The sequence below is a fragment of the Musca autumnalis genome, unplaced genomic scaffold (genome assembly GCF_047663935.1).
Source record: "Musca autumnalis isolate F117 unplaced genomic scaffold, ASM4766393v1 scaffold_4, whole genome shotgun sequence".
In the NCBI taxonomy this organism is placed as follows: domain Eukaryota; kingdom Metazoa; phylum Arthropoda; class Insecta; order Diptera; family Muscidae; genus Musca; species Musca autumnalis.
In genome coordinates this window covers 88,724,685-88,751,267 of record NW_027411977.1, presented here as the reverse complement: position 1 = coordinate 88,751,267, position 26,583 = coordinate 88,724,685, and the positions used below count along the sequence as shown (strand labels likewise).

At 38.3% G+C, this 26,583-nt stretch overlaps 1 protein-coding gene across 3 annotated transcripts in view; it reads left to right on the top strand.

Moving 5' to 3' along the window:
* Positions 1 to 26,583, top strand: part of LOC141403848 (uncharacterized) — a 213,481-nt gene that overhangs the window by 70,407 nt on the left and 116,491 nt on the right. The window contains exon 1 of one of the 3 annotated variants that reach the window (XM_073986885.1): positions 3,834 to 3,933. The exons of 1 other annotated variant lie outside the window; for it this stretch is intronic. The gene's annotated coding sequence lies outside the window, so the exon portion shown is untranslated. Of the gene's footprint in view, positions 1 to 3,833; positions 3,934 to 20,095; positions 21,184 to 26,583 lie in introns of those variants that run through there. One more of the 3 variants, XM_073986884.1, reaches the window with a different exon arrangement.

Below are 26,583 nucleotides of genomic sequence, written 5' to 3'. Positions count from 1 at the left end.
TTTTAACGTTCTTATGGGTGAACGCGCGGCACATGTTAGCTCACTACCTTTAACGGGTGTTAAAGGCAGTTCCCCAGGTGACACCACGGGGAGGTCAGTGTCCACTTGGGATGAAAGAGGGACCAAGATAAATCCTGGGCTTTGCCATGTTAAAACCGGTCAGGACCGTTCCTTGGTATCTTCCATCCCCTACGTCACCCATGGGTGCTATATCCAAATATGAACCGATTTCGATATTATTTGGGACACTTATTTCTAGACCAAATTCAGTCAAACATTCCAAATTTCATCAAAATCGGACGTATATAGCGTGTTTGGTGCAGCAAATACGTGAAATCGGGCGAAAATATATATGGGAGCTATATCCAAATCAGAACCGATTTCGAAATAAGTTGGCACATTTATTTCTAGACCGAATACAGTCACACATTCCAAATTTCATAGAAATCGGACATATATAGCGTATGTGGTACAAAAGATACTTGAAACCGGCCGAAAACATATATGGGAGCTATATCCAAATCTGAACCGATTTCGATATAATTTGGCACACTTATTTGTAAACAGAATTCAGTCACATTATCAAAATTGGACGTATATAGCGTGTTTGGTGCATCAAATACGCCAAATCGGGCGAAAATATATATGAGAGCTATATCCAAATCTGAACTGATTTTCACCAAAAGCAATAGCGTTCTTCCTATTGCTAAAAAAATTGTAATCCCCAATTTTCAGCTGAATCGGACAAAAAATGCGACCTCTAGGCTGCGAACAAAAATACATGGACAGACGGACGGACATGCATAAATAGACTCAGAAAGTGATTCTATGTATATCCCTCAAAGGAACTATATGTCTATCTCGCTTCCCTTTGCACGTTACATACAAATGCACAAAGACATAATACCCCTTACACATAGTGGTGTAGGGTATAAAAAGCGAAAGCTTCTGGAGATGTTAAATATTATAGCTACAAATTTCTTTTGTTCAGAGACTCATAATGAAATTCAATTTGGAACATTTCTTATTTTTTCACAACCCCCAAAAAGTGAGGTATTTTATGAGATTTTGACTTAGTATGGAATAAATTTAAATTAAGAGTCTAAACGTTAAACAAATAATTTCTACCTATAATATCTAATTTTGTAATGTCATTTTCTTAACTAAGAATTTTACTCAGATATCTAGTTTGTTCTAGGACTTACAATGAAATTTTGTGTAGACTATTTCTTCCTTTAACACCTTTGGTCCAGAACTAAATTTCATGTTACATGCATCAACTCGAAAAAAGAACAAAACAAATTTATTCAAAAAATTATTGGGTGATGTATATATTTTCTTGATATATATTGCAAATACATATTTCATTTATTCGGCGACTTATATTGAAATTTGATGGAGATTATTTTTGTCTTTAACGTATTCTATCTAGAATGAAGTTTTGTGGGACAAAACTTAATAAACTCAGATAAAGTACAACATTAACCCTAAAACGTAATTTTACTTTTGTCAGATTCCTGGCGTTTAGGTACGATTTAGGGTTTTGGTGTATTCGGGGACCTATAGTAGAATTTTATGACAAATAATTTTGTAGAATATTTTGATCTGATGCGATCACATTTTAAAGGAGTTTTTAAACGTTTTTGAAAAATTGACCTAAAAGACCCCTTTAGGGACTCGCATGAGGTTTGATTTGTTCATGAAAAGATACCCCGCATTGCTGTCAGTAATATTGCCAAAGACACTTTATACCTAAAATACAAGGATTCCAAGGAACCTGATGTCAAATATTTCAAAACCTTTAGAAATGGGCGGAAATTGCCACGCCTATTTAGGTTACTTCCCGACGTAAATTTTCAAAACGCCTATACACGTGTCTTCTTTTTTTCGGTCCTCTTTGATAATCTGTGCTGGGTTCTTGTAATTTTAAAAAAAAGTTCGATTTTGTTGTACAGTTTAATTAAGACCTCTCTAGTATATCGCAAAAGTATTGGAATGCTCCTTCAGGCTGTTTTGGCCTTGAGAAAGTGCACACTTTTCCGAAAATATCGATAAAAGGCACTGTGCTACAAAAGTTGACCAGAAAAATATTCAAGCGTTCTGTTACAAATTTCTATTGTGTTGGGGTCCATGGACAACGAAAATACCTTTGGTTTGTTTGGGTCACTTCATTTTATTATTTTGTAAAGATAAAGCGAAAATCTGGGTTTCTTACATTTTCAAATTTAAACGGGCATATCTTCTTTTTTACAACGGATATCTATTAATCCTTTCTCCTTTTAAAGAGGTAAATAATATCTTTCGAATAAGCTATTATTTGTTCAAATCGGTTAATAAATGGCTAAGTTATAGTGGATGATTCATACCAATTCAATTACTTTGTATTTTTCGCTCGTCCCAAAGATGTACTGTGGTTAAGTATGCCGTATCCCTTCTCAAGTTAAGGGATATCGTTATGGGGACAGAATTCATGAATTAATTTTATACAAACCTTTTTCTTTAAACAATAGCCCGGTATAGAGCAAACACCTGACCTACTCTGGCTTAATTTATGTCCATAGGACATGCCCCTCTTTCAAACCAAACCAAACCAAACCTACGTAAACACGATATGCCACTCATTATATTTAAAATTCTACCAACATATTAAGAAGCAAAATGCGAATAATGTGCCATGTTTATTTCTATCATTCATCGTTTATACCAAATTAAAGGTTAATTTATACAAAATTTAAATAATAAGACCGCCATAGAATGGAACTAATTTATGACATGTGCGTTGAACTTTTCATAATTTGCTTCGTTACACTAAAAGACAAAAAATATTTGTTGTTTTGCCATTATTAAAGGTGTCCTTTGAATATTCGAGTATAAGAGTATGCTGGGCATTTTGCGGAAGTGGCAAGGGAAATAAGTTTACCAAACAGTCTATAAACCTCGAAGTTCCATCATCAAGTCTTATTATTGGGCTGTTTTTTATTTTCTTGCTATGAGATTATCTCTTAAAAATCCTTGTAAAATACTTGACTTGAATCCTATTTCACCAATGACAATCTAATAAACACACACACATGTTCGTGTTATTGTTTGCTCACACATGCAGAAGTGTGTTTGACTATTGTCGTAGTTGCCGCAGTATAAATGTTCTATTATTAAGTCTGGAATTTTGTAGCTATTCGACAGAAATAACTAAAAATGCCACTCATTCTGTCTGGCGTCACATTGTGGAAGCCTTGCTCATTTTTATCCATAACGGAAAGGGGTAAAAAAGTTGTCTGCACATTTTTGTGAATTATTAAAGGATTATTAAGTAAGTTCTGCGGTAAATTACTACATTTTAAAATTTTTGGGAAATATATTCCAGTATGTTTCTGTATTGCGAACAAAATGATTCTTTCTCATGCCTTTCTAATTTCTGTAACCACCTTCCAAACGAAAAATTAGCAATCTCATTCTCCAAAGAAAAATATAAAAACGTTTCACACGAAAGTGAGTTAGCGCCTTTCATTAGCACTTTTAGTTATCCTGTGATATTATAAGTTGCTTTGGGTCAGTATGCATGTAGTGGTGTGTGGATACTGAAAAAAATTTCGCATTTATTTAATAATCCTTTAAAATCCAATAATCCGGCTAGCTCGTATCAACAAAATACGTATGTATTTGTATGTGTGTATGTACATACGTAATTACATTTTTAAATACATATTTACGTATCTGCACATACGAAGATGACGATTGACTATTTCAAAATATTATTTCAGAAGCCAGAATGCCTGCATTGCAGTAATTGTGAGTTGCAACGACCTTTTGTCAGTACATTAAGGACTATCAAATAGACAAAGAATGGATTAAAGGATTGCATTGAATGGAATACAAATTAAGTTAAAACATATCTACTAACGTGTGCAAAATTGGAGGGAAACCTATAAAAAAGTAGGTAAATATTTAAAAACAAGTAAGAACTGCGTTAAGTTCGGCCCGTGCGAACTTGTTATACCCTCCACCACGAGCTGTACTGAAGTAAAACTGAACAATTAGTTACCTTTTGTTTATGAAGAAGACTAAATACGAAAATACCGAAATTTCGGTATACAAAACTGGGTGGTACCGTTCTATGGGGGCGTGGACCTGCACCGACAAATTTCAGGGGGAAAGTTTAATACCACCAACGAAGACTAAATACGAAATTTCAGCCATTTCGGTGGAAAATTGAGGCCACAATCTTCAAAATACCGAAAATTGGGATGCACCGTTGTATTGGGGCTATAATAAGGCGTGGACCTGTGCCGACACATTTCCGGGGGAATGTTTAATACACCTAATTAAGACTAAATACCAAATTTCAGCCATTTCACTGGAATATTGCAGCCACAATTTTCAAAATACCGAAAATCGTGAGGTATACTTCTATGGGGGCAATATGAAGGCGTGTGCCTATACCTAAAAATTTCAGGTGGAAAGTTTTACATCTTCAACGAAGCCTAATACCAAATTTCAGGCATTTCGGTGGAATATTGAGGCCACAACCTCCAAAATACAGAAAACTTGGAAGTACCGTTCTATGCGGGCTATATGGAGGCGTAGACCTATACCGACATATTAATAGGGGAATGTTTAATACCCCCAACGAAGACTAAATCGGGAGGTACAGTTCTATGGGGGCAATATGAAGGCATAAACCTATACCTACGAATTCCAGGTGGAATGTTTTGCTCCCCCAACGAAGAATTAATACCAAATTTCAGTCATTTCAGTGGAATATTGCAGCCACAATCTTTAAAATACTGAAAATCTGGAGGTATCGTTCAATGGGGGCCATATGAAGGCGTGAACCTATAGCCACAAAATTTATATGGAAAGTTTTTTTTTACCCCAAATAAAGACCAAATACATACCAACATTCAGCCATTTCGGTGGAATATTGACGCCACAACCTTCAAAATAGTGATAATCGGGAGGTACCGTTCTATGGGGTCCATATGAAGGCGTGGACCTATACCGACAAAATAATATGGAAAGTTTTATAGCCCAAATGAAGACCAAATACATACCAACATTCAGCCATTTTGGTGTGATAATGAAGCTAAAACCTTCAAAATTCCTAAAAGTGGGTGGTACCGTTCTATGGGGGCTATATGAAGGCGTGGACCTATACCTACATTTTTAGAGGGGACAATTGAATACCCCAATGAAGACTAAATACCAAATTTCAGCCATTTCGGTGTGATAATGAAGCTAAAACCTTCAAAATTCCTAAAATCGGGTGGTATCGTTCTATGAGGGCTACATCAAAACTTGTACCGATATAGCCCATTTGCAATACCAAACATTTTAGCAGTAATAGAAACTTCTATACCAAAATACAAAGATCTATCTAAAAACTGCGAGCTGTATCTTGATTTCAACAGACCGACGGACAACGGATACGGTTATATCGACTTAGAATTTTACCCTGATCAAGAATATATATACTTTATAGGGTCTCCGATGAATATTTCGATGTAATTCAAAAGAAATGACAAATTTAATTATACCCTCCATATTATGGTGGAGGATATAACAATTTTTTTTTTTCTATTTGAAGTTGTAAACATTTTTGTTCTGTTTGCAAAAATTGTTTTCCAATTATAAAATATTGCATATTTTAAGGGTTATAGTAATTTCAATCCAATCAAATATTAACCCTTATACCATCACAAACTACTGAATCATTAATAACGATTATTGGACTTTTCATTCATATCTTTCCCCGAGTTACGAAACCACTGTTATGAACAAAGTGAAAAGGGACAGAGGAGGCTTCACAACAATACCTAAAGTTGACGCATAATCATGGCACAATTACCCAGGTAGTGGCATCGTAAAATTTTGAATATGTTATGTCAAAACTTTCTTTATGTTGTTAGGGAAATTACAACAAAAATATATTTTTATAAAGGGATTTGACTTTTCATATTCGATCAGCTGGTATGATACCACTACCTGGTAGTTCTGCCATGCGCATAATATTATAACTGTCATGAAGAAAATGTAAGTTTAGCTGTGGTCTGTTGTTAGCCAGAGGGTATACATTTTCCAAAGCAGTCGTATTTGATCCCTTTCTTCGTAAGAACAGCGTTAAGTTCGGCCGGGGAGAACTTTTTATACCCTCCACCACGAACTGTATTGAAGTGAATAAGAACAATAAGTTTATTTTTCGTTTATAAAAGTATTCAACTCTTCATCTTATTGCAGGAATAGTATATGCCAACTGATAATACTCCCTTCAAAAGAGCTCATATGGGGCGTCATCGTAGTTCTTTCCAAAACATTGATCAATATTGACAATTTTCCGAATTGAGCTTTTGAATTCCTGGCAAAACAAAGCATTTAATTACAGCAAGCTCGGTTAGACTTAAGCCCAGATATATATGGACAGTTTGTTTGCGAGTAAGTTTTCTATCTTTAGGGAACACAAAAATCCAAGTAACGAGCAATTCAGTAGAAAAATGTGACCAAAATCTTCAAAAACCCTAAATAGCTGGCTAATTTTTTGCAAGCGATTTTTTGTACCTGTATAAATATCTTGTACCTCTAGCGCAGACTTAATACCAAATTTCAGTTATTCCGTTTCTATAACTTGGCTAAAATTTTTAGAAAACCGAAATCGGAGGGGGCTTTGTGAAGATGACTTCTCTACAAGTGGTGTCGTAAGACACGCCGTTCGGATTCTGCGATAAAAAGTAGGTCCATATCATTGAGCCAATATGAATCGGCGTGCTCTCATTGATATGAGAGAAGTCTCCCTTGGCCCTTCGGGGATTTTGTGGGAACATATGTATGTAAACATTTTGAGTGGCAGTTCTAAACAAAAACAAAACAAAAACAACAAAAACAAACAAAAAATATTTGGAGACTCAACGACGACTGTATACCAAATTCCAGCCATTTCTGTGGGATATTTAGGCCACAACCTTCAAAATACCGAAAACCGTGAGGTACCGTTCTATGGGGGCTATAGGAAGACTAGGTTCTATACCGACAAATTTGAGGTCGAAAGTTTTATACCCCCAACGAAGAGTAAATACCAGCCATTTTTGGTGGTATATTGTAGAGTTGGGTAATCTAGTTCCTAGTTCCTTGTACTAGTTCCAAAACGTATGAGTAACATTATGAAATGTAACGTGTGATATTAAGTATACGCAGATTGTTCAAAGAAACAAGTAAGAACGACGTTAAGTTCGGCCGGGCCGAACTTGTTATACCCTCCACCACAAGTTCTATTGAAGTAAAATGGAATAATTAGTTCCCTTTCGTGTATCAAGAAGGCTTAATTCAGCAATTTCGGTAAAACAATGTGAGGCACCATTCTATGGGGACTTTTTTAAATCGTCGATCTATACCGACAAATTTCTGACGGAAAGTTTTTAGGCTCAAAGAAGACTTAATACCAAATTTCCTATATTTCGGTAAGAGAATGTGGCTAAAACTTAAAAAATACCGAAAATCAAGAAGTACGCTTCTATGGGGATAAAGGAAAACGTAGACCTATACTGATAATACTCTTCTAGAATATTTTATAACTCTTGGAAGACGAAATAGTGAATTTCAGCCATTTCGGTTGGATATTGACGTCACAATCTTCAGTATTACGAACATTGAGAGGTACCGTTCTATGGGGGCTATATCGAAACGTGGACCTATACCGACGAATTTTAGTCAGAAATGGGGCAATATGAAAGCGTGGACATGTACAGCCATATTTCTGGCGAACAGTTTTATATAACATTGAAGACTAAATACATACCAAATTTCAGCCATTTTGGTGGAATATTGAAGACACAACCTTCAAATCACGAAAAATCGGAAGGTACTTTTCCATGAGGGCAAATTTAAAGGGGAAGTTTGAGTACCCCCAACGAAGTCTAAATACCAAATCTCAGCCATTTTGGTGGAATATTGAGGCCACAACGTTAAAAATACTGAAAATCGGGAGGTACCGTTCTATGGGGTCTATATGAAGGCAAGGTTCTGGGGAAAAGTTTTATACCACCAAAGTAGACTAAGTACCAAATTTCAGCCATTTCGGTGTGATAATGATGCTAAAACCTTCAAAATACCGAAAATCGGTAGGTACTGTTCTATGGGAGCTATATGAAGGTGTGGACCGATACCGACAAAATTCTGGGGAAAAGTTCTATGGGGTCTATATCAAAACGTGGACCGATATATCCCATTTTCAATACCAACCATGCTGCAAGTAATAAAAACTTCTGTACCAAATTTTGACCCTCTATCTTTAAAATTGCGAGCTGTATCTTGATTTCAACAGACAGACGGACAGACGGACGAACAGACGGACATGGTCAAATCGACATAGAATTTTGTGCTGATCAATAATATATATACTTTAGAGGGTCTCCGACGTATATTTCGATATGTTACAAACGGAATGACAAATTTAATTATACCCTCCATATGGTGGAGGGTATAAAAATGTTGGCCATTGGAACTGCGAAGTGAACTAGATAGTTCCTTTGGCACAACTCTAGAATAGAATAGTTTCGATTTTTTTGCAACTGCTTGTTCTCTAGGCCCTACTACGACGGTTCAGTTAACGGCAAGTCTACCCTTCTTGAATAAATGTGTAGTGGATGATGTACTCGAGAACTTCAGCACCGAATACTGCATTGGTTCAAACTTTTCATATCGTTTCATATTTCTGTTTAAAGATGGATATCGGTCCACTACTTTGAGGGGACCGCTCGTACAAATGATTCAATGGCAACGCAATACGTTTTGAGGTAATGGCCAAACTGCCGGTACCATAAATATAAATGCAGTTTAAGGGCTATTAGAGGATTCCTTTGTTTATCGAAGAAAGTGCTTGTGATTCCGATTATAACGAATTAATTTTTTCATTAGCAAGTAGATCTGGTAAACTATCGATAGTCCGACTAACGTTTTGATCGTTGTAAAGCTTTAAAGAATTCTCAAGGGATAACCTTAATAACATATTTTGGTTTCCGATATAAACTTTATTTTCAGAGAGTAATAAAAACGATAGTCAGACGATCGATAGTTTGCCAGCGCTATGAGCAAGCCCTTGCTTTCGGTACCTCCTCCGCAATATTACAACACTTTTGCGTTTTAATCCAGTTTACGTAAATTTTTCGGATTGTGTGGCGGAGGGTATATCTTTGTCGGCAAATATCACTGATACGCTTAATTTGTTTTCTTCTGTGGGAAGCGTCTTCGGATGGTGCATATGTAATAACTAATTTGGTGATTGTCTCTGGTTTTCGTTCTGGGATGTTTTTGGAACAATTATTATTATTGCTTGTAGTAAGAAGCTACAATTTTTTACTACGATAACATGTTTCCTTTATGTTATCGAAAAAAATATTGAAAATTAGTAGATTCTTGTAGTTCTGGAACAGACCAAATGTGTGTAGGGGGTTCTTTTTTGATGCAAAAAACATTTATATCAAAAATTGTTTGGGTACTGGTCCACTATAATGGCAGTTTACAATGGATGATGTTGGGCACTGATGGAATCTCCATAGTAATGCTGAAGCAGCTGGATGAGCCGGGAGTGGAATATGTCACTAAAGTTTTCAACTTGTCGCTAGCCACCCTCATTGTTCCCGAAGTCTGGAAAATGGGCAGGGTGGTCCCGCTACGGAAGCCAGGCAAGGATGCCAGCAAAATTGAGTCGTACAGGCTGATTTTGCTTTTGTCGCCCGTAGCAAAGACCCTTGAGGCCTTAGTCCTCCCCAGTATCAGGAATAGCTATCAAGTTGCCTATCATCAGCATGGGTTCCGTAAGCGGCACAGCACGACAACAGCATTGCACTCCATCTCTACATATATTTGTCAAGGACTCAACCAGAGGCCGCCGTGTGATAGAACAGTGAACAGGAACAAGAAGTCCAAACCCCGTAGAGTGAAACAGGGAGTTCCCTAAGGTGGATAATATCTCCGGAACTGTTTAACCCCTACCTCTCCTGTATTCCGCCCCCTCCAGACGGCATCGATATCGTAACGTATGCGTCAGGTACCTTTCCTGATGACATCTGTGAGAGACTGAACTCCTATTTAACCGATCTTACCACCTTTTACCACGCGAGGAATATGAAAATTTCCGCCACAAAATCTACAGCCACTCTGTTCACGACATGGATAGCGCAGTTTGAAAAAAATCGAATGTCGTGGTCGACGGTAGCAGAATTCCGATCACAAACTGCCCAACATTTTAGGGTCACATTCGACATTACCTTCAAGTCGTGGGCGCACGCCGCAGCTATCTGCGACAAACTGAAAAGCCGGCAGCACTTGGATTGTAGATAAAGAAACCTTGTTATAGCCGCTCCACTTGGAGTACAGAAGCTGTTTTCTGTGAGACTGTCGCTACAATGTTGTGCTTAGTTCATCCGTCTTAGTTGTAGTATAATAATATTACTTCCCTATCGTTTTCCCACGCTGCGGATTTGTACCTACTGGAAATTCTACTGGAATCTCAAAATGATTAACCTTTTCGGTGATCCTATGCCATATGGCATATCCAATTTTGAAACCCGTTTTAAGGCAAAATACCTATGGGTATGTAGGGGATGGAAGATACCAAGGAACGGTCCTGACCGGTTTTAACATGGCAAAGCCCAGGATTTATCTTGGTCCCTCTTTCATCCCAAGTGGACACTGACCTCCCCGTGGTGTCACCTGGGGAACTGCCTTTAACACCCGTTAAAGGTAGTGAGCTAACATGTGCCGCGCGTTCACCCATAAGAACGTTAAAAACTTGGGTTTGGGCGTCGGGTTAGTAACCCTCCCCTAGAAAAAACAGCCTACTATGAAAAAACGAAAGAAAAGAAAAACAAACCCCTCTAAAGTTGACGAACCCCGCAAACGTTTTAAGGACCATGATCTGCGAATCTGCACCTGGAATGTTCGCACTCTTTATAGAGAAGGTGCAGTCTTCGCATTGGCAGACGTACTTGAAAAGTACAAGACCGATATTACTGCCATACAGGAAATACGATGGATTGGGAAAGGCGTCACAACAACACCTAAAGGTGACGCACTGTATTATAGCTGCCATGACGTAAAGCATGAGTTTGGTTGTGGATTCGTAGTTAGTCGGAGACTAAAACATCTTGTATCCAGCTTCACTCCAGTGAATGAAAGACTTGCTGCAATTCGAATAAAAGCTAAATTCTTCAACATCAGCTTTATTTGCGCTCATGCTCCCACTGAAGAAAAGGACGAACAGACCAAAGATATATTTTACGAGTGCTTAGAAGAAACATATGACCGTTGCCCTGCCCATGACATTAAAATCATTCTAGGCGATTTTAATGCCAAAATTGGAAAGGAGAATATCTTTGGCCCAACAGTCGGGAAATTCAGTCTCCACAGTGAAACATCTGACAATGGTATGAGACTGATAGACTTTGCAGCTGCAAAAAACATGGTAGTTAGCAGTACCAGATTTAATCATCTCGATATTCATAAGGGCACCTGGCTGTCTCCAGATCAGAAAACAAGAAACCAAATTGATCACGTTGTGATAGATGGAAGACATTCATCGAGCGTGTTGGATGTACGATCGTTCCGAGGCGCAAACATTGATTCGGACCACTACCTTGTTGCAGCAAAGGTACGCACCCGCTTAAACGTAGCAAACAAAGTACGAGCAGACACAACACGAAAGTTAGACATCGGTAAGCTGCAATCACAACAGATAGCCACAGCATATTCCACTCAACTAGCCCAATTGCTTAATCAAAGCCCTCCTCATCCCGATAACATATCAGCGCAATGGCAAAGCATTGCCCACTCCATGCAAACAGCCGCAAAATCCATACTTGGATACCAGAGACCTCCACCAAGGAATCCATGGTATGATGAGGAGTGTCGTGCTGCCACCGAAGAGAAAAATGCGGCATATAAGGCTACTTTACAATCCGTAGCAACGCGTAGCGCACGAGAGAGATACAGGGAGAAAAGGAGAGAGGAGAAACGTCTTTTCCGCAGGAAAAAGAGAGAGATGGAAAAGCGGGAGTGTGAAAAAATCGAGATGTACAGGAGCCAGAATGAAGTCCGAAAATTCTACCAAAGAGTCAAGCATCAAACTGATGGCTTTGGTACAGGCACATCCTCCTGTAGAGACCAGCAAGGTAATTTGGTAACTGATACAGATAGTATACTCAGGATATGGAAAGAACATTTTTCAAATCTGTTGGTATCCAATAGCAGCGAAGAAGACGAAGATACCACAGTCCCAATCCCAGAAGATGGTATTGAATGTATACTGCCCAGCCAAGATGAGGTAAAGACAGCAATAAATCGGCTGAAGAATAATAAGGCAGCAGGGGCCGATGGCTTACCAGCCGAGCTGTTCAAAACCGGAGGCGACACGCTGATAAGGTGTATTCATCAGCTAGTTAGCACCATCTGGCAGGAAGAACGAGTACCCGACGATTGGAACCTGAGTATCCTGTGCCCCGTCCACAAGAAGGGAGATAAGACTGTATGCTCTAACTATAGGGGCATAAGTCTACTCCCTATTGCCTACAAGATCGTGTCAGGGATATTGTGCGAACGACTAAAGCCAATGGTCAACGAGATTATTGGACCATACCAATGCGGCTTTAGACCTGGCAAGTCCACCATTGACCAGATATTTACCCTGCGGCAAATCCTGGAGAAGACCCAAGAGATGCAGATCGACACCTACCACCTTTTTGTCGATTATAAAGCAGCCTTCGACAGTCCGCTGCGCTCAAAGGTATTCCAAGCCATGTCTGAATTTGGTATTCCCGCAAAGCTCATCCGGCTTTGTAAAATGACTTTAACTGACACGAGGTCCTCAGTTAAAATAGGAAAGAACCTCTCCGAAGAGTTTGGTACCAAAAGAGGTTTCAGACAAGGAGACAGCCTTTCGTGTGACCTCTTCAACATCCTGCTAGAAAAGGTTATACGAGAGGCAAACGTCAAAAGAAGTGGCACAATCTACACCAATAGTCACATGTTACTTGCTTATGCTGATGATATAGACATCATGGGTCGATCAGTAAAAGAAGTAACTGATACCTTTATAAAGGTCGAAGGAGAATCTGCTAAAGTGGGTCTGGCGGTAAACGGTGAGAAGACCAAGTTGATGGTGTCGACGCGCAATGCGTCCATTGAGCTCGGACCGACTGTGGAAGTTGGTTCCTATAATATTGAGGTAGTAAAAGACTTCGTCTACCTCGGCACCTCCGTCAACACAACAAACGACATCAGTTGTGAAATAAAAAGAAGAATTGTATTGGCCAACAGATGCTACTTTGGATTAAGTAAGCAGTTTAAAAACAAAGCCACATCTCGTCAAACAAAAATAACGCTCTACAAAACACTGATACTACCCGTGCTGATGTATGGCTCCGAAGCCTGGGTACTTGCGCAAGCAGACATGGCAGTGCTTGGTGTGTTTGAGAGAAAAATTCTTCGAAAGATCTACGGACCAATCTGCGTTGACGGTGAATATCGACGTCGCATGAACCACGAGCTGTATCTGCTATACAACGACATGAATATTGTTAAACGTATCGAGATGCAGCGATTGCGTTGGCTAGGCCATATCATAAGAATGAGCGACGATGAACCCGCTAAAAAGGCGTATGAATACATGCCACATGGCGGTGCACGCAGAATTGGCAGGCCAAGGAATAGATGGCGCAAACAAGTGGATGTTGAGATGAAAAGGCGCGGTATTCCAGAGAGCAAAGCAACAAATAGAGAGGAATGGAGATCTCTTCTTAGTTCGGCCTATAGAACAAATGTTCTGTAATGGGCCAGCTAAGTAAGTAAGTACCTATGGGTATCCTTTTTTTAATAATTTTGTATTTTTCCCTGAAGTGTTATCTAAAAACAAATCGACAAACAATTTTGATTAGTGGACCCTATACATTCTTATGTCACAAAGAGCGACCGCTCCTCGTTCAATTTAAAATTTGCATGAAAATACCATCTTATAATTTTATATATTTTATTAACAAAAATTACTTTTTTTGTTAACTTTTTGTAATTAGCTTAGTAGATAATCATTACCTTAATAATTAAAACGAAAAAAGATCCGAAATATATGTAGTTCAATAGAGCTGCCAGATTTTTTATATTTCATACTCTGCCATATGGCATTGGTTTTTCCCAACGGAAATGTTTCACTTTGTTTGACTCCCAGATCTTCTTTAGTAAAAACCCTGGATCTTCTATAAGAAGACCTCCAGATCTTCTATAAGTAGACCTCCAGGTCTTCTATACGAAGACCTCCAGGTCTTCTTTACAAAGACCTCCAGGTCTTCTATACAAAGACCTCCAGATCTTCTACAAGAAGACCTTCAGATCTACCATAAGAATACCTCCAGATCTACCATAATAAAACCTCCAGATCATGTATAACAATTCCTGGAAATTTTCTAGAATAAGTCCTCAAGATCTTGCATAAGATGGCCCCCAGATCTTCTGCAAGATAACCTCCAGCCCTTCTATATGAAGACATAAAAAAAGCTTAATGTCTTCTATAAGTAGACCTTCTGGTCTTCTATAAATAGACCTCCAGGTCTTCTATAAGTAGACCTCCTGGTCTTCAATGAGACCTCATGCTTTTCTATAAGAAGGGCTCCTGCTCTTCTATGAGAAGACCATCTGTTTTTTTTATAAGAAGGTATCCTGCTGTTTTATGAGATGAGCACCTGCTTTTCTAAAAAAAAACCCCAGCTCTTCTATGAGAAGACGCACTGCTCTTCTATGAGAAGACGTCCTGCTCTTCTATGAGCAGACCTCCTGCTCTTGTATAAGAAGACCTCCTTCTCTTCTATAAGAAGACCTCCTGGCCTTTTATATGCAAACGTGCTGCTCTTCTATGAGAAGATGTTCTGTTCTTCTGTGTGACGACATCCTGGTATTTTATAAGAGGACCTCCTGCTCTTCTATATGCAAACGTCCTGCTCTTCTATGAGAAGACGTCCTGCTCTTCTATGAGGAGACGTCCTGCTCTTCTATGAGACGACCTCCTGCTCTTTTATGAGAAGTCCTTTTGCTCTTCAAGGAGAAGACATCCTCTCTTCTATGAGAGGACCATCTGCTCTTCTATGAGAAGACGTCCTGCTCTTGTATAAGAAGACCTCCTTCTCTTCTATAAGAAGACATCCTATGCAATCGTGCTGCTCTTCTATGAGAAGACGTTCTGCTCTTCAATGAGAATACCTTATGCTTTTCTATAAGTAGGGTTCCTGCCCTTCTATATGCAAACGTCCTGCTCTTCTATGAGAAGACGTCCTGCCCTTCTATGAGATGACATCCTGTCCTTCTATGAGACGATTTTGCTCTTCAAGGAGAAGACATCCTGTCCTTCTATAAAGACGTCCTGCTCTTCTATAAGAAGATATCTTCCTTTTCTATAAGGACTCCTTGTCTTCTATAAGATAAAATTGAATTAAAAACTTGAATATTTTAGTTGTGTTTTTTATACCCTCAGCATTTATGGGTATATACACTTTCATACGGGCAAAATGTGCCTCATCGAAATACTGGTTTTAGACCCCAAGTATGTTTGGACGAAATGTGTTTCAGACAATTTGGAGTTGATTTAGCAATGTCCGTCCGTCTGTCTGTCTGTCTGTCTGTCTGGAAAAGTTCAGTTTAGGACCTGCTCTCGAATCGCTTTGATTTTTGTTGTAACAACTAACAAGTTTAATCAGGGGCAAGTCCATACTTCCTGAGCAAATAGCCTGAAAGATGCAAAAACCCCTATCTCGAACGGATCTGCCATTTCGGTCCAAAATTTGGCCTTCGTAATATTTTGTCCAAACACAGTTTTAGTTCGAAGATAAATCATATCGGTCCACTCCTTCAGGTACCTCCCTCACAAAAGTTCAAAAATGTTCGGAAAAATTGCGCGCACGATAACTCTTGAAGGGAGTGACCGACGTTATCCATACTCTGTACATCCCATTATATCTACCAGACATAGATCTGGTTCAAGTATGGACTATATTTGTCTACTCCTTCTGGTAACTGTCACACAAAATTTCGGATAAGTTCACTTTAAGACCTGCTCTCGAATCACTTTGATTTTTGTTGAAGCGATTTGCATTCCCTTCCTCCATTATGGCGGTAAAATTAATTTCAGGGACAAGTCCATATTTCTTGGGAAAACAGCCCGAAAGGTGTAAAAAACCCCTATGCCACAATAACTCTCGAACTGTTCAACCGATTTGGTCCAACATTTGGTCTTCGTCATATTTTATGCAAACTTAGTTTCATTGGGCAATACCGGACCACAACTTCCGGTGATTCTTCCCTAATAAAATGTCACTAAAATGCTAGGACGATATCACTTGAATTGGTCAACCAATTTGGTCCAAATTTTGGTTCTCCTAATAGTTTGTCAAAATTTAGTTTAACTTCAAAAATGACCCATATCGGTCCTCCCTAAGGGTACCTCCCCCACAAAAGTTCAACATTTGTGTCTAAGTGCAGTTAATTCCTAATCCACATTTTCGTCGGCAAGTTCAAATCTTCAAAAAGGGCCACAAAATTCTGAAAATACCCTAAATACATTCGATCTGCCCGTAGATAAAAGTTTCACTTCACATTGGCTGAGGGTATATCTCTGTTGGCAAAGCCGACTGACACTTTTTTACTTGTTTTCCTTTAAATACATGCTATGCCATATGGCATAGTGTCCAGAAACCACTTTTCCAAACTAAATGGTAAAAAATTAGTTTTGATTATTCATATAGTGGGCTAAGTATATATAAAATTGGAAAAATATATTTTTCAGAATAAGAACACAAAAATAATCACCGAAAGGGTTAATTTCTGTCAAATCACATGGAAATGTTGGTTCTGGGTAAAAATACTTATATTCACATATTACTCTAATAAAAAACGTGTACTGATAATATCCGTGTGAAATACCTAAAATCCAAGAATTTATATAAATTATTATGTAAAATTTCTCAACCTAAATTCGTTCCAAGTTGTAATTCATGTGCTATAGTTTCCATGTATCGCCATCGCAACATATTTCAAATTTTCAGGATGTTTAAATTAAAATAGTGTATTCTATTCTAATATTCACTAGTAAAGAAAGTCTTTAAAAATTTTTACTCTAAAATACTAAATTTTCTGGAAACGGTGTTGGATGCTATTGAATGATTTCATTTTATAAATTCCACCAAAAAAAACTAAAAATTGAACAATCGGCAATCAAGCGTAACATCAGCAGAGAAAAAAACTCACACCGAAAAGGAAGACTGAAAAACACGAAATTATAAAAAGAAGAAGCTAAAAAAATTATTATAAATTATTTACGATGAGACATTTTGACTTCTTGGCAATGCGCCCATTAGTTTGTTTCACTCCCGAATAGTGTGATATGCTGCCTGCCGCATCATCATAGTCATGCAGGCAACCTACCGACTACCAATGCGAAGCATCACAATAAGAACAAATCCACACGTCTAAAGTTGACATTCGGGTGGGGTTGGGTGTTTTGTTAGTTTCTGCTTTACTCTTTGCTTTGTGCACTATTTTCTTGTTCCACGAATGTTTTTACCACTGGCGTGTATTTATTGACATAATGAGTAATTTGTGGTGAATTTTCCAATAAAAAGCACAGCGTCTTATGTGGTTTATGTGTGCAGATATGTGTACATATGTATGTACCTATATTTATGTGCCCTTTTTATTTTGAGTTAAAAAAATATCTTGAAATGCATAAATTTTGCCTTGAAGGCGTAAAATCTGCAGCTAATGCTTTTAGTCTGACAGTTATGCACTTGAAATGGTATATGACGGCGCCGTTAAAATTTCACAATTTATAATAAATTTTGAATTCACAAATTTCTGCTTCAATACCAACCATCACTTTCTATTCGAAACGAACTGGAAAATATTTATGGCCACGTATATCAGAAGGTATTCGTTAATGCTTCCACCTGTTGAGAATGACAATGGAATTAATAGATTAGCCTATTTCGTAAAGAAGGAATGACTCATTTCACTATATATTTTTTACCCTCAGTCTTTAGACTAACACTTACATACGGCAAAAATTTGCCTCATCGAAGTAATGGTTTTAGACCCCAAGTATGTTTGGACAAAATCTGCTTAAGATAATTTGGAGTCGATTTAGCCATTGTTGTCCATCCATCTGTCTGTCTTTCTGACTGCCTTTTGGGCACGAGAACGAGTGGATCAGCCGATTCAATCAAAAATTTGGCATTCGTAATATTTTGTCTAAACTAGTTTAAGTTCAAAGATGGGTAATATCAGTCCACTCCTGCGGGTACCTCCTCCCACAAAGTTCAAAAGTTTTGGTTAAAATGATAAAATAACTTTTCATATAAATGATATGATAACTTTTCAAGGCACATTTGGTTCATAGTACTAACCTACGAGACCTAGATCAGGTTCGAAAGTATACTATATCGGTGCACTACTTTGGGTACCTCCAACACAAAATTTCGGAAAAGAGCGGTTTGATATCTGCTCCTGAATCGCTTTGATTTTTGTTGTGGCAACTTGTATTCGCTGTCGGTACACGTTTTTTTAGGAGCATTCTTTCTGAGGAAATGGACCGAAATGTAAAAACCCCTGTGACATCATATGTAGTGGCACGATAAATCTCAAACGGATCAGCCGATTAAGTCCAACATGTGGTAAGACTTTGGAAGCGGATCTTATTTTGGGGGTCACCGCATAACTCAAAGCCTTTGGACTACTATGTCAGAAATCATGGACATGCCCACGAAATCAATAGTATTGATGTAAATCGGAACACAAGGAGTAACCTTGGTATACATTACGAAACGATCTTCGAATAGACCCTAAACTACACTTAAATAAAATGGTGAACTTTTGTGGGCGAGGCACTTTAAGCAGAAGACCGATATGGACCATTTTGAAGCTAAACTAAATTTGGACAAAATAATAGAAGATCCAAATTTTTGACCAAATGGGTCGCTACGTTCAAGAGATATTGCGCGTATCATTGCATTGACCTTTTTTTGAACTTTTTTGGTGAGGTAAAGGAAGAAGTGGACCGATAAGACTCATCTTCTAGCATAAACTAAGTTTGGACAAAATATTAACTTAAAACTTAGATGGCTATTATATTAAACAGAACGTCTTGTTCCATAAGCCGAACTAAAGATAGATTTCCAAACGCACCGAACTTTTACTTTACTTCTCCAATTATGGATGCCATGTTTTGTGATATCTTCTTCAACTTGGTCTTTCCATCGGAGTTTTGGTCTTCCCTTGGGGCTCGACGGTATACGCGTGGCTCGTATTCAAATGCCTTCTTGGCAGGGGCATCTTTATCCATACTGCTGTCATAGCCAAGCCAACGCAATCGTTGTAGTTCGATACGTTTTACTATATCGTTGTCTGTCGGCTGTGTAGAAGCGCTTGCATCGGCATATTCTTCAACCTGTTTTTTTTATTTTTTTCAAATGTAACCGCTTTCAGCAAGCGACATCTTTGGGATTGTTAAGGAGGTACACAATTGCCTATCAGGTATTTGACGTTCTACCAACATTTACTCGTTATAAACTCTTACCAATTTCTGGAATAAATGTACTAAAAAATGCTTTATTAAATCTCCATATTGAGGCTAGAAGGAAACATCGTCCATTTTGTCTGAAATCAGTCAAACAGTCAACATATATTCGTAATATAGCAGGGTGTCAGTACTTAAAAATAACCTATTTGTCTTGTGTGACTCCCTTCTGAATTTCCCTAATTTTTATTAAACATCGTGAGTACGCGCTCTTTCTGTACCTTATTTAAAATTGGGTATAAAATTTCTTTTGGTTAGTTACATATATTTGAATGGCTTAAAAAAAAACGCAACTTTAAACTACGTTCCGTTGGATAATCTACCCCAATTATTACGATCTATCGTCATTTTGCAATTATTACGATCTATCGTCATTTTGCAATTATTCTTTGTCACTGATTCTCCACTGGTAAATATATTGATTTCATTTATTGTCTTTCTCTCATTTAATACCGTGTATTTCGTAAAATTGTTAGGCTGATTGGTGCGCATTTTGGAGGCAGCATACTGCAATAAACAGAGACAGATTGGATGAATGTCTGTCTGTATGTGATCTAATTTGCTCTGCTTTAGCGATCCCGTTGTCAGAATTCAGTTGTCAGTGGACATAGCATTAAAACACGTCACATCAACAACGATTTGCATTAAGTGAATTTCAAGCTATTACATATATGATCAGAATTAGTGCGAACGATTGTTAGCGTTATTGGAAACGCCTCCGTGTATATCAATTCTCGGTCGAAGTGATATTATATTGCCTTGAGTTCTTGAAGACGCACAAATTTTCGATCGCCAGTACATATAATGATGTTGTGGTACCCCGGAATAGATGGTGATTTAACAAACTGTACCAAAAGTCAAGTAAGCTAAATTGGATGATCTGAAACCCCCACTAATGTGATCAACTAATGTCCGGAATCGTAAAGAAGACTTATTGATAAATTAATATTGTGCCATTTAGGTTTAAGGGGAAAAAGAAATCACCCAGATTCGTTTTATCTATAAAGTATATTTTTAATTGCTAAGTATTTCATTTGATACTTTATTTAATTTCGCGAATGTTTTTTTTTTCAAATTTCTGATTCATTTTTTTGTGTGTTTCTTTCCCTTCTAATTACCCAAATCCGCATGTAAATGTTTGATTTCTGAAGGCATTTGGATTGAACGTCAGAGGATAAACACCCAATGTTACATACATATTAATGTTTGAAGATTTTGTAACCCTTAATGATCATCATCAACAGGTCTTATAAGAATTGAAACATTTATTCTCTCTTTCTGACGTTCCTTCATAAATGTTAACCATTATTCGACTGTTAAAATAATCACTGTTAAAAATTATCACTGTTAACGTTTGCAACTTTTATGTGGGTGGAATGTTGCTAGACCTTTGGCTTAGCAACATTCCTCTATATCAGACAACCATTTTAATATACACCTCTCTCACTCAGCCAAGGAACATAAATAACTTCTCATTCTCTGTGAGTGGAATCTATCTGAGAGCAAGATTACCGCTCCCGCTCTCGGTGCTTATTTTGACAGATCTCCAGCGAAAGTATACTTTCGGCGAGGGAATAACAACACAAAACGTAAGTCAATGAACTTGATTTATTTTTTTTTATCATCACATATGTTTTGGTATGAAAGAGAAACAAAAGAAAAAGTGACCGGGTAACATTGTTTTTGTGATATTGTACTGATTCATGAATTTTGCTATGAAAAGCAGTAAAAAAATTGTAATTAGCTGAACCAATAACTCATGGATGTAACTTATTGATGGGTTGTTCGTTTTAAAGACCATAAGCTTACCTTGCCATCATTTTTCTTTTGTTTGTTTATTTTGATTTGGTTGTTCGAGAAAAATTTCCAATTTGTGTGATATTTAACGGTGAAAAAAAAAAAAAATTACCCTGATTTTGAAGCATATTAGGATTGTTTCTGTCCTTCCTTATATATTAATATAAATGAATATTTTGTTAAACGCTGATTTTAGAACTTCATTTACTCCCTTAAGTTTTTCTTTATTATTCATTTTCTATTTATGATTGCTTCTGCGAGTCAAATTAATTTGATTGAGAATAACACTCGAAATGCAGGATGCATTTTTGCTTATTTTATATAATAATATGCCTTTTATGCTGGTAAGAGTTAATTTTAGTTATTAATTACCTGTTAGTTATTATTAATATCTAGCTTAGAGTCATAAATGTTCGGGACCCAAGGTGATTGTATTTGGTTACCTTTGGGCTAAGCCTAACTTCCATTTGTTAATTTTTAAGAGATCAATATGAATTTTGATGAGATTTATATTAATAAACTAGAAATGAATTGTGAGTAAATCTGAGAAAAATCTGTTTGTATAACTCTTGAGTGTAGACAGAGGTTCGTTATGAATGCAATGTCGGGGCTGCAACGCAAAGCCTTATTTGGGATGGTCTTCAACATGTTGCAGCCATGGTTGGGTGGGGTGTTGTGCAACAAAATATCTTGTTGCGTGGTATCATTTGGGTGAACTCCTTTCCCTTTTTGCTTACTCCTATGCTTTCTTTTCCTTTTCTGTCCTTACATACATATGTACTTGTGCTTTCTCTTTTCCAATGTTAACATAGTTAACATACCCTTGATACTATCTTTCAGTTTCCGTTTCCTGTTCTAATCTCATACGTACCTTCCTACCAATGCACGTAATTATTTATTTTTCTTGATAGTTAGTGGAAATGGAACATTGGCGATAAATGAACCTCCCCTTCCGGTGAGCAAGGCCGAAGTCAAACGTGCATTCCAATGTTTCCTAACAACACCATCCACGTATTTATAAGTTATATGCTACAGCTGGTATAGCTCGTGGTTCATACGACGTCGGTATTCACCGTCAACGCATATTGGTCCATAAATCTTTCGAAGAAATTTTCTCTCAAAAACACCAAGTTCTGCCTCATCTGCTTTCGCAAGTACCCATGCTTCAGATCCATACATAAGTGCGGGTAGTATCAGGATCTGGTAGAGCGTAAGTTTTGTTTGACGAGAGGTGGTTTTACTTTTAAACTGTTCACTTAGACCAAAGTAGCATCTGTTGGCCAATATTATTTTTCTTTTGATTTCAAAACTGATGTTGTTCGTTTTATTTATGGCGGTGCCGAGGTAAATAAAGTCATTTACTACCTCAAAATTGTAGTTCTGAACATCAACAGTTGGTTCGAGTCTACTGGACGTCTTGCGTGTTGATACCATAAATTTTGTCTTATCGCTGTTGATTGCCAGACCCAATTTGGCAGACTCTTTTGCAATTTTCGCAAAGGTGGGTGTTGCGGATCGAGTTTATCGACCTATTATATCAATATCGTCTACGTAGGCCAGTAACATTATTTCCTTATTGTATATAGTGATATTTATATATTTATCTCTATCGGTATATACATTCGCTTCTCGTATGACCTTTTCCAATAGAATGTTAAATAGGTCGCACGATAGGCTGTCACCTTGCCTGAAACCTCGTTTTGTTTCAAAAGGTTCCGAGAGGTTCTTTCCTACTTTAACAGCTGATCTTATATTAGCCAATGTCATCCTGCATAATCTTATAAGTTTTGCAGGGATACCAAACTCAGACATGGCTTGAAACACCTTTGATCGGATTGGGCTGTCGAAAGCGGCCTTATAGTCGACGAACAGGTGGTATGTGTCGATCTGTCTTTCGTGGGTCTTCTCCCGTATTTGGCGCAGTGTGAAGATTTGGTCAATTGTCGATTTACCAGGTCTAAAACCGCATTGGTATGACCCGATTATGTTATTGACCATGGGTTTCAAACGTTCACACAGCACACTCGACAGCACTTTGTATGCGATTGGGAGCAGACTTATGCCTCTGTTGTTTGTACACACCGTCTTGTCTCCTTTCTTGTGTACGGGACATAGGAGGCTGAGGTTCCAATCGTTGGGTATGCTCTCTTCCTGCCAATTTTCGGTAATTAACTGATGCATACTCCTTATCAGCATTTCGCCACCGTTCTTGAACAGTTCGGCGGGCAGCCCATCAGCTCTTGCTGCTTTATTGTTTTTCAGCCGATTAATTGCTGTCATGACCTCGCTTTGGCTAGGTGGAAGACATTCAACGTGATTGGTTCTGGTGTATCCATATTCGATACTAGGAGCTTCATGAAATGCTCTTTCCAGATCTTCAGTACGCTATCTGTATCAGTTACCAGATTCCCTTCATGATCTTTGCAGGAGAATGTGCCTGCACCATACCCTTCAGTCTGGTGTTTTACACTCTGGTAAAAATTGCGGACTTCATTCTGACTCCTGAACATCTCGAGTTTCTCACGCTCACGTTTTTCTTGCTCTTTCTTTTTTCTTCTGAAAATACGCTTCTCCTCTCTCATTTTCTCCCGATATTTTTCTTTCGCACTTCATATTGCTACTGAATGCAGGGTTGCTCTGTATGCCGCGTTCTTTTCCTCAGTAGCCTTACGACACTTCTGATCGTACCACAGATTTTTAGGTGGTGGTTTTTGGTACCCAAGCACAGATTTTGCGGCAGTTTAAAGTGAGTTGGCTATTCTTTGCCACTGCGCTTCCACATTATCGGGACAAGCAGTTCCGTCATCCAGCATGTGAGTCAGTTGAGGGGCTTGTGATATCTGTTGTGTGTGCAGCTTCTCGACATCCAGCTTCCGTCCTGTGTTAGATCGCACTTTTGCCGCAACATTAATGCGAGTGCGTACATTTGCTGCTACAAGGAAATGGTCCGAATCGATGTTCACTCCTCGAATGGATCGGACATCTAACACACTGGACGAGTGTCTTCCGTCTATCACAACATGATCAATCAGGTTTCTTGTTTTCCCATCTGGGGATATCCACGTGGCCTTGTGTATGTCGAGGTGTTGGAATCTGTTACTGCTTACTACCATGTTTTTTGCTGCTGCAAAATCGATCAGCCTCATTCCGTTGTCGGATGTTACCTCATGAAGGCTGAACTTTCCGATCGTGGGACCAAAGATATTTTCTCTTCCAATTTTAGCATTAACATCTCCTAGAACAATCTTAATGTCATGGCCAGGGCAGCGGTCATATGCTCTCTCTAGGCGCTCGTAGAATATATCCTTGGTCTGTTGATCTATCTCTTCGGTCGGGGCATGGGCGCAAATGAGACTGATGTTAAAAAACTTTGCTTTTATTCGGATTGTGGCAATTCTCTCATCAACAGGAGTGAAGCTGGAGACGAGATTTCTAAGCCTCCTATTTACCATAAATCCAACACCTAGCTCATGTTTCGTTTCATGGCAGCTATAATACAGTGCTTAATCGTTTGTTATTTTTACGTCTGCCCGGTTCCACCGCACTTCCTGTAAGGCGATAATATCAGCGTTGTACTTGTCAAGTATATCCGCCAGTGCGCAAACTGCACCTGCTCTGTAGAGCAAAATATTACGGAGGCCAACTTTTGGACCGAATCGGCTGATTCGTTCGTGAGTTATCGTTCGCTCCACCACTACATATGGTGCCATAGGAGTTTTTTGACAAATTTGGGGCCATTTTCTCAGGAAATATTGTACCGTCGCAATTGGGACAGGGAATACAAATTGTTGCAAGAAAAATCAAACCGATTCGGGAACACTTCACTTTTACGACATTTTGTTTGGGAGGTACTTGAAGACGCGGACCTATGTATATAGTCCATATCTATGTTTTCTAGAGAAATTACGATGTGCAAAGTATGGACCAAATAGGTTACTGTCTGCGAAAGTTGTCGTGGACACCATTTTAGCGAAAAGTTTTGAACTATTGTGGGGGAGGTACTCGAACTTACACTAGGTTTGGGCAATATATTATAAAGGGAAATATTAGGTTGGAAGCAGTTGATCCGTTCGAGAGTTAAACTGTGCAGCAACCAGTCATACAAACAAACAGACGGACGGACTTTGCTAAATCGACTCCAAATTGTCTGAAACAGACTTCGTCCAAACATTTAGCACATTTTGGCCGTGAGAAAGACTAAGGGCTTAGTGTATAAAACACAATGAAATGGCCATGTAACGGGTGTTATCACAAAGTAACATTTAACCATCCTTTCAGCTTGATATCATAATTATACCAACAAAAAAAAAAAAAAACTACTTGCAAAACACACTACTAACCCATTATTTTAACATTTTATTACTCTCAGTATTATGGCTTTCGCAATATTTTGTCCAAACTTAGTTTATGTTCGGAGATGGGTTATATCGGTCCACTTGTTCCGGTACCTCCCCCACAAAAGTTCGAAAATGTTCGAAAAATTTGGCGCACGATAGCTCTGGAAGGGAGTCCATACTTTGCACATCGTGAAATCTCTACCAGACTTAAAGTTCTAATATGGGATCAATCGGTTCATTTCTTCTAGTACCCCCCACACAAAATTTCGGAAAAGTTCAGTTTAGGAGCTGCTTTCGAACAGCTTGGATTTTTGCTGTAACAACTTGTATTCACTGTCCCCCATACGACGGTAAAAGTTTCGTCAAGTGCAAGTCCATACTTCCTGCGAAAATAGCCTGAAAGGTGCAAAAAGCCCCTGTGACACTGTGTGCAGTGGTTGGAGCGGAAGATAACTTTCGAACGGATTTGCCGATTCGGTCCAAAATTTGCCCTTCGTAATATTTTGTTCAAACTTAGTTTAAGTTCGAAGATAAGCCAGGTACTCTTTCAGGTACCTCACCCACAATTTTCAAAAATGTTCGGAAAAAATGTGGCCACGATAACTCTAGAAGGGAGTGACTGATACTTTACACATCCTAATATATTAACCATATATTTATCAGGTTTGAATATGTACTATATTTATCCACTCCGTCAGGTAGCTCCCACGCAAAATTTCAGATAAGTTCACTTAAAGACCCGCTCTCGACTCATTTTGATTTTTGTTGAAGCAACGTGAATTCGCTGCGTCAATTACGAAGATAAAAGTTTTTTTCAGAGGCAGGATCACAGTTTTTTAAAACACAGCCCGAAAG